This window comes from Sminthopsis crassicaudata, chromosome 1 (assembly GCF_048593235.1).
Source record: "Sminthopsis crassicaudata isolate SCR6 chromosome 1, ASM4859323v1, whole genome shotgun sequence".
Taxonomy (NCBI): domain Eukaryota; kingdom Metazoa; phylum Chordata; class Mammalia; order Dasyuromorphia; family Dasyuridae; genus Sminthopsis; species Sminthopsis crassicaudata.
The window spans coordinates 604542343-604558123 of NC_133617.1; the positions used below are offsets into that span (position 1 = coordinate 604542343).

At 34.6% G+C, this 15781-nt stretch overlaps 1 protein-coding gene across 4 annotated transcripts in view; it reads right to left on the reverse strand.

Annotated features, from left to right (window-relative positions):
* Positions 1-15781, reverse strand: part of WWOX (WW domain containing oxidoreductase) — a 1143641-nt gene that overhangs the window by 799145 nt on the left and 328715 nt on the right. The window lies entirely within an intron of this gene.

A 15781-nucleotide genomic window follows, 5' to 3' on the forward strand; every position in this document is an offset into this window, starting at 1 on the left:
GGTAGAGAATCTACAGGAGGAAACAGGAGGGAGGCAGCCTAACACAAACAGATGACCACAAATGCCAGCACAGACAGTACAGAGTCCCAGGACAATGCAAACTCTTCATGGCAGAGAATTTATGAGGAGGAATCTATAGCAGTATTGGCAACACTGCCCTGGTTGCAAGCCAGTAGAACCACAGAGAAGTTATAATACATCCAACAAATATACAAAAGGTAAAGAGTGAACCCCAAATCCCATCCAGCATTGGGAATGAATCAGCACTGACTCAGCCTTGGAAAACCACCCCGCCATAAAGGCGGACCTTAACTTTAAAAAAAATGAGTAAAAAAAATAAAGAGGACTTTGACAATAGAGAGCCTTTAAGGGAAAGAAAAGAACAGATTTCAACTCCTAAGGAGACCAAAGGCAGATTGCCTCCAAATGAAGCCCCAATAGGTGATATAACCTGATCTCTATCATACAAGACTCTCCTAGAGGAAATGAAAAAAGATCTTAAAAGAGTCCTAGAAGAAAAATGGTGAAAGGAAATGAAAAATTTGTAAGAGGGTTTGGAAAAGGCAACACAGAAACTATCTGAAGAAAATTTACTACAAAATAGACTTAGTGAAATGGAAAAAGCATATAACTCATTAAAAGATAGATTTGATAAAATGGAAAAATAAAGTAACTCCCTGTTATGAAACAGAAAAAGAAAACTCCTCAAAAAACAGAATTTGTGAAATGGAAAAAAAAATTCTATAGAACAAAACAACTCATTTAAAAATTCAATTGGACAAATACAAAAAGAAGTTTAAAAAAAGTAAATTAAGAAAATAATTCACTAAAATTCAGAATTGAAAAAATGGAAATGAATGACTCAATGAGACAAAAAAATCAGACAAGCAAAACCAAAACAATGAAAATAATAGAAAAAAATGTAAAATACCTAAATGGGAAAACAATTGACCTGGAAAATAGATCTAGAAAAAACAATCTAAGGATTATTGGACTCTCTGAAATACATGATGAAAAAAAGGCTCAACACTATCTTTCAGGAAATCATCAAAGAGAACTGCCCAGATATCATAGAAACAGAAGGTAAAATGAGCATTGAAATAATTCACCGAATGCCTCCTGAAAGGGATCCCAAAATTAAAACCCCAAGGAATATCATGGCTAAATTTGAGAACTATCTGACCAAGGAAAAAATATTACAAGCAGCCAGAAAGAAACAAAAGAGAAGGGGTAGGCTACGTAGAAGGGGAAAGAGAAATAGTAAGGGAAAGGTATAAAAAAGGAGGAGGGTCTTTAAAGGGGTTGGACTGCTTGAGACAAGTAGTACTCATAAGTAAAATACTAAGGAGGATGGAAAGGGGAAAGGAGAGAGAAAAGTATAATTTGGGGTTAATAAATTGGAAGAAATACAGAATTAGTAGTTTTAATTATAAATGTAACTGGGGTAAACTCTCCCTTAAAACATAAGCAGACTGGATTAAAAGCCAGAATGCTACAAAATGCTGTTTAAAAGAAACACATTTAAAGCAGGGCGATACATACAGAGTAAAGGTAAAAGACTGGAGCAGAATCATTATGCTTCGGGTGAAGTAAAAAAAGCAAGGTTAGCCATCCTCATCTCAGATGAAGCAAAAGCAAAAACTGATCTAATTAAAATAGATAAGGAAGGAAACTACATCTTACTAAAGGGTACTATAGATAATGAAGCAATATCAATATTAAATTTATATACACCAAGTGGTGTTATTTTAAACATTTTGTGAAGGTGGCCTAGCTGTACCAGATCTAAAACTATATTATAAATCAGCGGTCACCAAAACCATTTTGTACTGGCTAAGAAATAGACTAGTTGATGAGTGGAATAGGTTAGGCTCACAGAACAAAATAGCCAATGACTATAACAATCTAGTATTTGACAAACTCAAAGGCCCCAGCTTTTGGTTTAAGCTTCACTATTTAACAAAAACTGCTGGGAAAATTGGAAATTAGTACCTAACCACACCTAACCAAGATAAGATAGAAATGAGTTCATGACCTAGACATAAAGAATGATATTATAAACAAATTAGAAGAACATAGGACAGTTTATCTCTCAGATTTGTAGAGAAGGAAGATGGCAACCTAAGAAGAATTAGAGATCATTAATGATCATAAAATAGATGATTTTGATTATAATGTTAAGAAGTTTTTGTACAAACAAAACTAATACAGACAAGATTAGAAGGGAAGCAATAAACTGGGAAAACATTTTTTACATCCAAATGATCTGATAAAGGCCTCATTTCTAATATACAGAGAGAATTGACTCAAATTTATAATAGTTCAAGCCATTCTCCAATTGATAAAATGTCAAAGGATATGAACAGTCAATTTTCAGATGAAGAAATTGAAACTATTTGTAGCCATGTGAAAAGGTGCTCCAAATCAGAGAAATGCAAATTAAGACAACTCTGAGATACAACTACACCCATCAGATTGGCTAAGATGACAGGAAAAGATAATGACGAATGTTGGAGGGGATATGGGAAAACTGGGAGAGTGATACATTGTTGGTGGAACTGTGAACAGACCCAACCATTCTGGAGAGCAGTTTGGAACTAAGCCCAAAAAGTTATCAAATTTTGCATACCCTTTGATCTAGCAGTGTTTCTACTGGGCTTATATCCCAAAGAGATCTTGAAGGAGGGAAAGGGACTCACATGTGCAAAAATGTTTGTGGCAGGCCTTTTTGTAGTGGCAAGAAACTGGAAACTGAGTGGATACCCATCAAATGGAGAATGGATGAATAAATTATGGTATATGAATGCTATGGAATACTATTGTTCTGTAAGAAAAGACCAGCAGGATGATTTCAGAGAGACTTACATGAACTGATGCTGAGTGAAATGAGCAGAACCAGAAGATCATTATATATGGCAATGACAAGATTATATGATGATCAATTCTGACAGATATGGCTCTCTTTAACATTGAGAAGATTCAAACTAGTTCTGCTTGTGCAATAATGAAGAGAGCCATTTACACCCAGAGAGAGAACCATGGGGACAGAGTGTGGAATATAACATAGCATTCTCACTCTCTGTTGTTATTTACTTACATTTTGTTTTCTTTCTTAGTTTTTCTTTTTCTTCCTTCTTGATCTGATTTTTCTTGTGCAACAAGATAACTGTATAAATATGTATAAATACATTGGATCTAACATATATTTTAACATTTAACGTGTACTGGACTACCTGCCAGGTAGGGGAGTGGGGCAAGGAGAGGAAAATTTGGAACAAAAAGTTATGCAAGAGTCAATGTTGGAAAAATTACCCATGCATATGCTTTGTAAATAAAAAGCTTTAATAATTAGTTTTTAAAAAGTATTGGAGATGAATTGCTCTTTCACACCCTCCTCCATATGTATTCCTCCCATGTGGCTTTGTCATACAAGTTTCATTTTTCTGTGATCTATCTATGAATGTTCATCTACTGATGACACATGAATTTGTGGGAGTGTGATTCAATTGTTTTTCAAGTGGATAGGACAAAGAATTTCTTATTTATATTTGTCTTAATTTGGAATTTCATTGGATGCTTTCTTTTTGAACTAATTTTGTTCTCTGGTTGACTAGTAAATTAGGTGGGACTTAAAAACAATGGTTTTGTAAAAATGTATTCAGAGAACTTTGAATTTAGAGAAATTTAAATTGAATTCTAGTGTAAAAATAAAAGATATCTTCTTAATCCATAAAAAAAGAAAAAAGAAAAAGAAAATAACTATCGATATCTTCAGACTGATTTAAAGAGAAAGTACAATAGATAATAGTTGATTTAATTCAGTATCTCAGTTACACACCACATAGAGCAAAACTATTTAAATGCTTACATAATAATTGGCAGTATTTTGCACCCAAGGTAGAAAAAAATGCTTATCCCGCCAAAACTAACCAGGGAATAAGAATTCCCAGAAATCTAGCAATTTCACTATATGCAATATACTCCTTTGACAGCTTAAAAACAGTTGAAAAAATAACCACAAATGGTCCAGTGGTTGGACAGTAAACATGATTGTGCATTTATGCCTCCCAATTGAAAAAAGAGCCTTTTTTCATGGTGAATTTTTCATTCTAATGTAAGTGGTGATTTACGTTAACTATAGGTAACGCATGGTTACATTTTCCTGAAGGATTGCAAGGAAGTAAAGAGTAGTACAATAAGTTGAGCGTAAAAGCTTTCTCTGTCATAATATTTATTATAATGGCATATAAAATAGCTGAAATAAATAATAGATGACTAAAGGTAAATTCATATGATAAAGAATCTTTCAGCAGACACCATTACTTCTGACTACTCTCGTTTTATACACAGTTTAAGACTCTTAATAAATATACCCTATATCTTATGTAAGTACTGGAAATCTTGAAGATGTATTTAAAAGGCAGTAGACTGGACATCAGCTAATTTACTGTATAATTCTATTCACAACAGGGGCAGGCTATTTTTTAATATTTTAAAACATTTCTATATTTAATGTCTATATTCTCAATGAAACTTGTTAAGGTGGACAATACCAGGCTTTTTGAAAATAGCTGATAAAATAAAAATTTTTCAGATCACTCTTTCTGATTCACAAAGAAACATGTCATGATATTGAGATTGCAATGCTCCTTCATTATCTCACAGTGGAAAAGGTAGCATATTGAGAAGCTTAAACTTGAATTTAAAAGTCCTGTGTTCAAGCTTGGGATTACCCATTTACTAGATAGAATACCTTGGGCAAATTAAGCTTCAGATTCATCATTTGTAAAACAGGGATATTTCTAGCTGACTTAAAGTACCTTTTAAGACAAATTGGTATGGATAGATCAATCATTAAAGCTATGGTGATTATTGTTATTATGTTGAAGAACTGAAACTTAATTGTTTCTTGGCTTTTAGAGCAAAAACTGCTGGTGTCATATGTAGGCATAATTTTCAAATGCCATGTTTGCTAACTGTGAATTTCATTGCCCATAGGAAGCAATGGGTAATATCTTGTTATCAACAGTTTAATTATCAGGTGAAGGGTTACAAGAAAAACAAAAGAGGAATAAAAGGGGGTTTTGACAACCAATGATTAGATAAAAAAACTTTCATAACTATTAATTGATATTAGATGGTTCGTAATTGTGGAGCTGAATCATATGGGAAATAGAAACACTGGTAAAAAAAATTTTTTTCCTTCCAAGTATAAAGGACAATAAATGAAGTACATTTTAATACATTAAATGTCACAGGACCAAAATCTAGAATCTAGAAATTCAATGGAACAAATTAAGGGTCTTGCCCTATGGACAAAGATGGAGAAAACATGAGCATGGGAACATTTATTCTTTTGTTTTATGACTTTTATATTGTGAAAAGTGATAAAAGATTCAAATATATGAATAATTTTCTATACAAGAGTCAGAGTATAATAGTAGAAAGATTTCTAAACATAGATTTGGTAGATCTGAATTCAAACTGCCGGCGATAGGCTAGTAATCTAATTTTTATGGACCTTAGTTTCCTTTTCTATAAAAGAGGAATAATAATTAATTTACTACTTACCTCATAAGCTTGTTGTGAGGAAAGTAATTTGTAAAATTTAAACTGCTAGAAAAACATTAGGTGGTATAACAGGAACATCATAAAAAATAACAATAAAAACTGTATTAATATTAAGAATTTCCCAATAGCTCAAAGATTTAGCTATTCAACATCATCATTTGTTTCTGTCTGGAAATATAGATTATTAAAATTATACCATACAGCCCCTTACACAAAATCAGTATGATTTCAGGAATAATAGACACTTTAAAATTACTGGGAAAAAATTAAAATCATCCATTTCCTTCAAAAGAATGATGGGGTGTCCAGTGGGGACAATCCTCCAAAGCCAAATCTACAGTAAGAAGAAAATTACAGGAAAGAAATGAAGTGAGTCAAGCTTATTAAGCCAATGTAATAATCTATAATATGCCTGAAATATTTCTAAGTTCTAATTTAGGAAATATTTTATTAAAAATCAGCTCCGATACCTCTATGTGATGTATAGAAAACCCAGTATTCTTAAAGGGCCAAGCCAATAAGAGTACAAACTCTGATGGGTCCTACAAATCTGTAAAGATTTTGAGAATGGGCTATATGTTTATAAACTGAGAATGTATAGCTTAGTTTGAACACCCTCAATACAAGTTAATTTGGTTGTTTTTTCTAGGCCTAGTAATTCATAATAAGGTATGAAAGGGTTTTCACCTAAATTAATAAAAGGAATGTCCAATACAAATAAACATCAATGTTTGAACAAGTAAAGAATCTTGGGAAATAATATATTGGAAGGAATAAAGAAATAGGCATATACTTTAATTATCATTTAAATCCATAAATAATATTATGAAATTCTTTTGGCATATCCAGCATGTTAGAATTAGCACAGAATACATGCAATCAATATTAATTTCATTTTGTCATGTTTGTACCTAATGTATTAGGAATTCTCCTGCTGGAATACAGAGAGGCTTGGAGAGACTTACATCAACTGATGCTGAGTGAAATGAATAGATCCAGAAGATCGCTGTACACTTCAATGCTGTATGAGGATGTATTCTGATGGAAGTGGATATCTTCAACATAAAGAAGATCCAACTCACTTCCAGTTGATCAATGATGGACAGAAACAACTACACCCAGAGAAGGAACACTGGGAAGTGAATGTAAATTGTTAGCACTACTGTCTATCTACCCAGGTTACTTATACCTTCGCGGAATCTAATACTTAATGTGCAACAAGAAAATGGTATTTACACACATATATTGTATATAGGTTTTATTGTAACACATGTAAAATATATGGGATTGCCTGTCATTGGGGTGAGGGAGTAGAGGGAGGGGGGGATAATTTGGAAAAATGAATACAAGGGATAATATTATAAAAAAAATTACTCATGCATATATACTGTGAAAAAAAAATTCTTAAAAAAAAAAAAGGAATTCTCCTGCCATGTGGGTAAGTGGGACAATAAATAACTTTGGGTAATTTTGTTAAAGGCAAAATAACAGATCTAAGGGTTGGAATGACCCTGAAAAGCCAACTCTTACCTGATAAATATTCTTTTTTGACAATTTTCTCAGCAAGTCTTTATACATATCTTTTTGAAGACCTGCAGTGACAAAAAACTACTACTTCCCAAGGCAACCCATATTTCTTTGGAATAGTAATCGCTGTTTGAAAATTTTTCTTTAGATCAATGATAAATCTGCCCATGTGAGTTTCAAATCAGTTGAAATTAGCTTTATCAAGTCCCTACTTAGTACAAAGTATCATGCTAGATGCAGAACATTTTCCACAAAAAAGGAATCCTATTTCAAAAAAAGTTTCTATTCCATATATTGCCTAATGTCCCTAAAGGAGGAACCTTATAATAATTAAAATGTTCTGCAATATAACAAAAAGACACTGCACTTAGACTCAAAAGTTTTAGTTTCTATCATTAATTCTGCTACCTGCTAACAGTATGAATTTTAGTTACTCACTTCCCAGACTGATGATGGAACACATTTCACAGAATCACAGAATTTCAGAGGGGATTTAGGGATCATTTAGTCCTACCTGCAACTCAGGGGAAAAAAAATTCTCTCCAAGATTATCAATAAGAAACCATCAAACCTCCTGAGAGATAAGAACCTATTGCACTTCTTCAAACAAACCAAATTATTTTGGGATAGTTCTAGTTGTAAGGATTTTTTTCCTAAACCTCCTTGCTCAAATGTAATTCTTTGCATGTTCCAAGTTTTGCCATTTCAGGCCAGAAAGAAGCAGTCTATTACTGCTTCCACATGATGACACTTCAATTATTTTAAAATAGCCATCATGTCTTGAATAAATCTTTTTTTCAAAGACCTAACATCTTCAATTCTTTCATATGGCCTTCATTAGACATTATTTGATAGCCTTTAGCACTCTTGTTTCCCCTCCTCAGAGCATTCTCCACTTTATCAAAGTCCTTCCTAAACTAAGGTGGCTGGAACTACAAACAATACACCAGCATCAAATTGAAAATATGAGAGTAGTCAGATAGTATGAACCTCTTTATTTCCTGGAAACCACATGTCTCAATGAAGTAGAAGATTGCATTAGTTACTTTGGATACTCATTCCATTGATACATACTGAATTTGTAGTCAGTCCACTAAACTTCCATACCTTTTCCCCACACACACTATGATTGGTTGCTGTCCTTCATTCTTTAAAGGACAAAAATGAGGTCACTGATACAGTAGAGTTACAATGTGTCTAATGTATCTGATCACATCAGTACGAGCTCGAGATGCTCTGACACATGTTGGACACAAAGAGTCCATATGAACATTTGGTGGAGCTTCTCTAGCTTTTCACCTTTCATATTTCTTCTGAACTGATTCAATTCTATTTTGCTCATGGAGCACAGCACCTTCTCTGAGGAGGATGTGCCACGCTGAGCAGCTCTGTGCCAGTATCTCTCATGTCATACAAATGATTCTAAAGTTTTTAAAAGATACCTTGGGAGTCTACCTATATCATTTTTTCTGACCATCTTGTGAGCAGTTGTCCTGTGTAAGTTTTCCATACAATAATTTTTTGACAAATATACATGGCCAGCCCAATGGAGTTGTGTTCTCTACAGTAAAGTTGGAATGCTTGGCAGTTTAGTTTGAGAAAGGGCCTCAGTGTTTGGTATTTTATCTTGCCAAATGATCTTCTGAATCTCTCTAAGACAATTCAAATGGAAGCGATTGAGTTCCCTGATATAGCACTAGTAGACTGTCCAGATTTCACAGGCATACAGCAATATACAACAGCTCTGTAGACCTTCAGTTTGATGGTCATTCTAACACCTCTCCTCTCCCACACTTTTGTTAGGAGCCTCCCAAACATTGGGTTGGCTCTGGCAACATGTGTATCAATTTTATTTTTAATGTGGACATTCCTGGAAAGTACATTACCAAGATAAGAGAACTTATTCACAGCCTTTAAAATGTTACAATTTGCTGTAACTGATGGCTCCATATAGATGGTGTGGTGCTAGATGATAGAGGACCTGTGTTTTCTTGGTATTTGGTGCATGATTTTTGGTTTGCAGATGATTATGCACTCTATGAAGTCTCTGAAGCTGAGATACAACTAAGTATGGATCAATTCTCTACTGCTTGGTGTAATTTGGGCATAACAATTAAAATTCAACTATTACATACCCATGCTCACCAACTATAAAGTAGTTTTGAACTTGGTTTTTCAAACCCAAATTTATACACTGCTGTTGTCATACAGTCATGTCTAACACTTCATGACATTCTGTGAAGTTTTCTTGGCAAAGACACTGGTCTGGTTTGTCTTTTCCTTCTCCGGTGGATTAAGGTAAACAGAGATTAAAATAGTAAGTGTTTGAAGTGATTTAAACTCAGTCCTGACTCCAAGTCCAGGGATCTATCTATTGAGTCATCTAGCTACTTCAAAATACATACTTATTTATCCCTAGAATGATATATCTATATCTGTATTTATGTTATGTATTTCCTTTTTTAACATTGAGATATTTTTGGATTCTGACTCCATAACCTAACAAGTTAAGTCTTCACCATCTGTGAAGTTGATAAGCAAGCCATCTTATTAGCTAGCATTTATAAAACACTTTATGGTTTACCAAATGATTCACAAATATTATCTCATTTTATCTTCACAATCACCCTGAGGTTATTATTCAGATTTTAGAAATGAGTAAACTGAGGCAGGCAGACATTAAATGACTTGTCCAGGATCTCAGAGCTATCATCTGGGAAAGGATTTGAATGCTAGTCTTCTTGATTCCAGGTCCTGCACTCTTAGTCACTGCATGCCTACCTGACTTTCATGATAATACTTGGTATTTTTAATAGCTTTTTTATTTTTCAAAATACATACAAAAGCTAGTTTTCAACATTCATCCTTGCAAAACCTTGTATACCATATTTTTCCCTCCATTCTCCTCTACTCCTCCTCTAGACAAGTAATTCAATATAAGTTAAACATGTGCACTTCTAAACATATTTCCACATTTACATGATAATACTTGTAATAAAAATCGTTAAGCAATACACAGCCAAACACAGAGTTCTGCACAACTCCCCTAGAGACTTCCTTCCACTAGAGACTTTCTTCCAAGGTAACACACAGCTATTAATGATTATTCTTTACCCATGATCATCCAGCCAAATCTACCTAACTATACTATCACCTAGTCCAAATCTTTCTATCTTTTCTATAAAAATAGCAAGAAAGAATTTGTCAAATAAATTATATCCACATCATTCCCTGATGTGCCTATGAGTCCAGCTACCCTCTCAAAAAAAGAAATGAAATTAGTCAGGCATTATCTTTTTAATAAAGTCACCACAGCTATAAGTGGTCACTAATTTTTACCCTACATGATCACTAACCATTTATTTAATAATATGTACTAGATTTATTTCCAAGAATAGAAGTTTGATGGCCTATAGTTTACAAACTCTACTCTTTTCCTATTCTTTGAAAAATTAAGAAAATATTTGTATTTCTCCAGTTCTGTGATAATTTTTTCTACTCTTTATGGACAGACATAGGATCTGCTTTCAGATCCTAACTAAGGTTTCAGTACTAACTATGCCTATTAACTTGGGCCAAGTTACTTTTCTCGGATTCTCAATTTTTTTCTGAAAAAATGAAGTGGTGAAGAAAATTATATCTAAAATTTTTTTCAACTTTAAAATGAATATTATTATTTAGAAACATCTGACAAGTTGCCCTACTTCTACCATCATAATACTCTGACAGAAGGTAGAATGAGCATAAGATCAGATGACTCAAACTACAGGTTGGAGAGTTAGGCTGGAATCAATGCCCAAGAATTTAAATAGGAAACCAATAGGAAGTTAGCAAAGATTTTGAGTAGGGTACCATAAACAGTCCTGTGAGTAAGAATGTTTATTCTAGCAACAAGGTAAATGATAGAAGGAAAACAGTGGATATGAGAAGACCTGATAGATAACTATTGCAATAATTAAAAAGAAGAAATAAACTATTTATATGTGAACATGTTGCCTTCCCCCAAGTAAAAAAGAAGTTTCTTAAGATCAGAAACTATCTCAATTTTAATTAGTATCCTCAGTAGCTAGCAAAGTTCTGCCAAAAAAATTAGTATTTCAATAAAGGTTAATTGATCAAACATTGGAAATAAATAATAATAAATAAAATAAATTAAATCAAATGAAAAGAAACAATGTGGTTTAGTGAAAGAAAGTTGACCTAAGAGTCAGAAGTCTTGATTGCAAACCTAGATTCTGACATTAATCTACAACTCTAAAAAAGTTAATTGAGCCCTCTGGGCCTCATTTTTTAAATTTATAATATAAATGGATAAAATACTACTTACCCAAGCAATGCTACTTTGAGGAAGTATGTGTTTTTCTTAAAATTACTATTAATAGTTTTTAAGAGGTAGGCAAGACATATTGCATTAAAAAAATGGGCCCCACAGCCAGAGAAACTTGGGTCTGGGTTCAAGATCTATTTCTGACATGCCTGGACTTTATGGCACTGAGAAAGTTTATTTTATCTCTGAATGTTCTCTAATTCTCTAAGAATAAAAGTTGTAGACAGATGCCAAATAGGATCAGTAGAATTTTTTCACCCTGAAATCCCTATATTAATGAAACCACAAGTTCAATCCCTATCCCTGGTAATATTACCAAATACTGCCAAGTATTCAGTCCACAAAACACTATATGTAGCAGAGGAGAGTGAAAAAAGCAAGGAATGTTAGAATCAGAAAAACTGCACTCGAGTTCCAGCTTAGCCATGTGCATTTGTATGATCCTGGAAAAGCCAATTTTCCTCTATTGGCTTTTGGCCATATATAAAACAAAGTAGTTGAAATAGACAATCTCTAAATTATCTTCCTTAATGTGGTCAATGATATTATTATTAATAATATTTTACTGTACTACCAATATATAACATGTGTAGTCAGGAATGTATAGTTTATTACATATTACATATATATGATATGTACACAGAGAAACAAAACTATACTAAGATATTTGAGACATTCTGTGAATATGTATAAGTATACACATACACATACACACATACAGAGCAGTACCCTGCCTACTCAGTGGGTATGTTCTCTTAAAAGACTTTCACATTCTACACAGCAACAAAGGGATACAACTATTATTTTTAAAGTATTTCTATTTTCCTAGAATCCATAATCCAATTGGTAGTGTTCCTCTGAAAAAGGCTAAACTATATTTGCAAAGTGACAAATTATAGTCCATATGACAGAGAAATTGAAAAGGAAAAAGAAAGAGACAAAAAAGACCAATAGAAAAAGAGAGAAATCCCACAAACAAGCTGATGCATATTGCTACAATTAGGCCAAAAAATTTATTCTATTAGGCAGTAACCACATTTCTGTTATTGGTATACTTTTGTTACTGTTGTTTGTTTAAGGTGTTTTTCTCTTTCCCTGAAGATCAGTAATATTCTGGCCACCCTGCCCTTTTAGAAGCTTCATTCAGACTAAACAATATTATTAAAAACATAATATCCTGAGAAGCTAAGTAAATGGTTAAAATAAATCAGAACTCATATATTATCTCCTAAGTAAAGTCAAACCTAGTTCATGGATGAATCAACTGGCACACAGTAGTAGGAAAAGATCAGGAAAATTACATTCAAATAAATGTAATGACTTAAAGGGGCAAAACCCAATACTTTTTTTAACACAAGCTAAAATGTTATTTCCTCAAAATAAAGTGACTGACTCTGTGTGTCCCACCCACAAAATACCTATGCCTATATGGTTATAGGCACACGTTCAAAAATACTCAACAATTACGGTAAGAAAGCCAACATTTGCAATAAGAAAAAGGAGACAAAGGTTTACAGAACTCTAATTGATTGATTGGGTGTTTGATTGAAAACCAAGGAGAATTCTACTTGAAATTTAACACAACTAGATGTTATCCATGGAGATGTAATTTGTTATCTTTCACTCCATAAAATCATGAGATTTCTAACTATAAGGAACAAGAAGAGATCATTTCTTTAGGTCAACCCATTTATTTTACACATATGAAAACTGAGTCCAAAAAGAGTTAAGTTACTAGCCTGAGGTCACATACTAAGGTAACACAATTGAGATCTGAAATTACTTCACATGTCATTCCTGTTGTTTGGTCATATAGTTGTGTCTGAGTCTTCGGGACCACTGCATGGCCAATATCATCCCTAGAGTTTTCTTGGCAAAACTGTTGGAACAGTTTTTCATTTCCTTCTCCAGGGGATTAAGTCAAAAAGAGGGTAAGTGACTTGCCCAAATTCACACATTAAGTGAGTGTCTAAGGCTAGATTTATACATGATTTCCTATCTCCAGGCCCAGCAGTCAGTCTATTCATTAAGCCAGCTATCTGCCTCATGACCTTTCCACTGCATTCATATAAAGGACAACATCTTCAGAGAAATGGGAAAGGTAAGTACTTTTCAATGACTTAAGAATATTCAGTGACAACAAAAAGAATAACTTCTCTGTAAGCAGTGATACTATTACAGTAAAATCATGGGGGGAAATGGCAATAAAATAATAACCAAATTCACATTATTCTTTATTGTTAGGATTACTAAGTGAGAACTGAGGTTGTCTGGACAGTGACAAGGTGAGAATTCAGGTTTTCTGGACGATTAACAAGGTGAGAACTCAGGTTGACTTGATAGAGGGGGCAAGCTCATTGGCTGGGGTGGTTCTTCCCAGAAGCCCTTGCATTATCCCACGCCCATTCTCTGGGAGGATAAAAGAGACAGCACTGGGCGCAGAGAGCAGATCGGCCTGAAGAAGGATAAGAGTTGGAGGAGATTCAGAGCCAGGATTCAAGAGAAGACTCTGAATTACATCAGGCCTGACGGGGCTCTCTGCAGGAAGGGAAGTCACTTCTAAGGACAAGAGTTAACAGCAACTGCCTGGAGACAACGGTTCACTACAGGAAGAAGAATCTGTCTTAAAGATTTGAGTAGACACAGCAGATCTCTTCCCAGAGAGCGATCCGGCAGCTTCTAGAGACGACAGCTCGCTACAATTGGCGCCCAACGTGGGGCAAGGACTTTTGCTTATCCTGACAAGAGGAGCTAGACCAGACCTTCGCAATTTGGCGCCCGAACAGGGACAGACACGGTCCTGATTCCAGTGGAAAAGCCTCCCATCCAGATCTCAGTCTCTCTGACCCAGAACCGTGAGTAAGGAGGAAACTTTGTTAAAGATTAAGTGAGTGTGCTAATAGATAAATAAGGAACTTAACTTGTTAAGGGCTAAACCAGGAATCTCTTATAGCTGAAATGGGGCAGATGTTAGCTATATTCAATCCCTGGACCTCAGCCGACTCAACCCCAGCCCCAGAAGCAACCTCAGCTCCATTCAGGAGTGGTACTATAGAGAGTATAATCAACATAATTGAGGAGCAGAGTTTACTTGTAACCTGGGTACAGATTGCTAAACTCTTGGCTGCATTAAGACGCACATCCCCTTGGTTCTTAGAGGAAGAAAAGATAGATGTAGATAAATGGAAGCTAGTGGGATATGAAATGAAAGAATTTCAAGCAAAAAATGGGCCTCGTTCAATTTCTGCAGAAGTATTTTATATCTACAACATAGTTCAATTAGCCTTAAACTATCAAGCAAGTTGTAGGAGAAGGAAAAGTTCTAAAAATGAACAGAGGAGGAAGTGTGAGGAAAAAAGGAAAGATCAAGATCTTTCCCTAGAGCAAGAGGATTTAAATGAGGAATTATGGTATGGTTCTCTTGAAGAAGCTTCAACCCTGCCTAGAGAACAGATTATTGACAGGCCCACATCAACCCCACCTTCAGAGATGGAGGAAGAAAGAGGGGAAGAGGCAGAAACACAAAAAGAATTGCCTGTGAAGCAGCCTAAGCCTATGACAAGATTAGAAAAAGCATTGGTTAAAGCTAAGAGAGAAGGACAGGATATAAGTGATTTTATACATGCATATCCTGTGATTGAAAATACTGACTCTGTAGGTAAAAAAAGGAGAAGATATGCACCTTTAGATTTGAATAAAATTAAGGATTTGAAAAAAGGTTGTACCCTTTATGGGGCTACATCAGCTTATGTCAAAATGTTACTAGATGGTTTGTCTTATGAAGTCCTAACCCCGAATGATTGGAAATCCATAGCAAGGACATGTCTGGAACCTGGAGAAAATTTATTATGGCTTGCGGAATTTCATGAATTATGTAAAATTCAAGTCAGATGCAATTTGGAAATAGGAGTTAACACACAATTCACTTTTGAGCACTTAGCTGGTGAAGGTCAATATGGAGAGAATTCGGAACAGATTAATTATACCATGACAATATATGAACAAATTGCTAAGGCTGCAATAAAAGCTTGGGGTGTCCTTCCTGGACAGAAAGATCGTGGAGAGGCTTTCACTAAAATACAGCAAGGTCCCAATGAACCTTTTGCAGATTTTGTGGGACGTTTGCAAACTGCTGTCAAAAGAACTATTGGAGAAAATTCAGCTACAGAAATAATGACCAGACATCTGGCTAAGGAAAATGCCAATGAGATTTGCAAAAGAATTATATGGGGATTAGACAAAGATGCTCCTTTAGAGGAGATCATAAGACGCTGTGCTACAGTGGGAACAAATGCTTTTTACAGCCGGACAATGATGAATGTGGAAAGACAGGGTCCCTCCTGGCAAGGGCCTTCT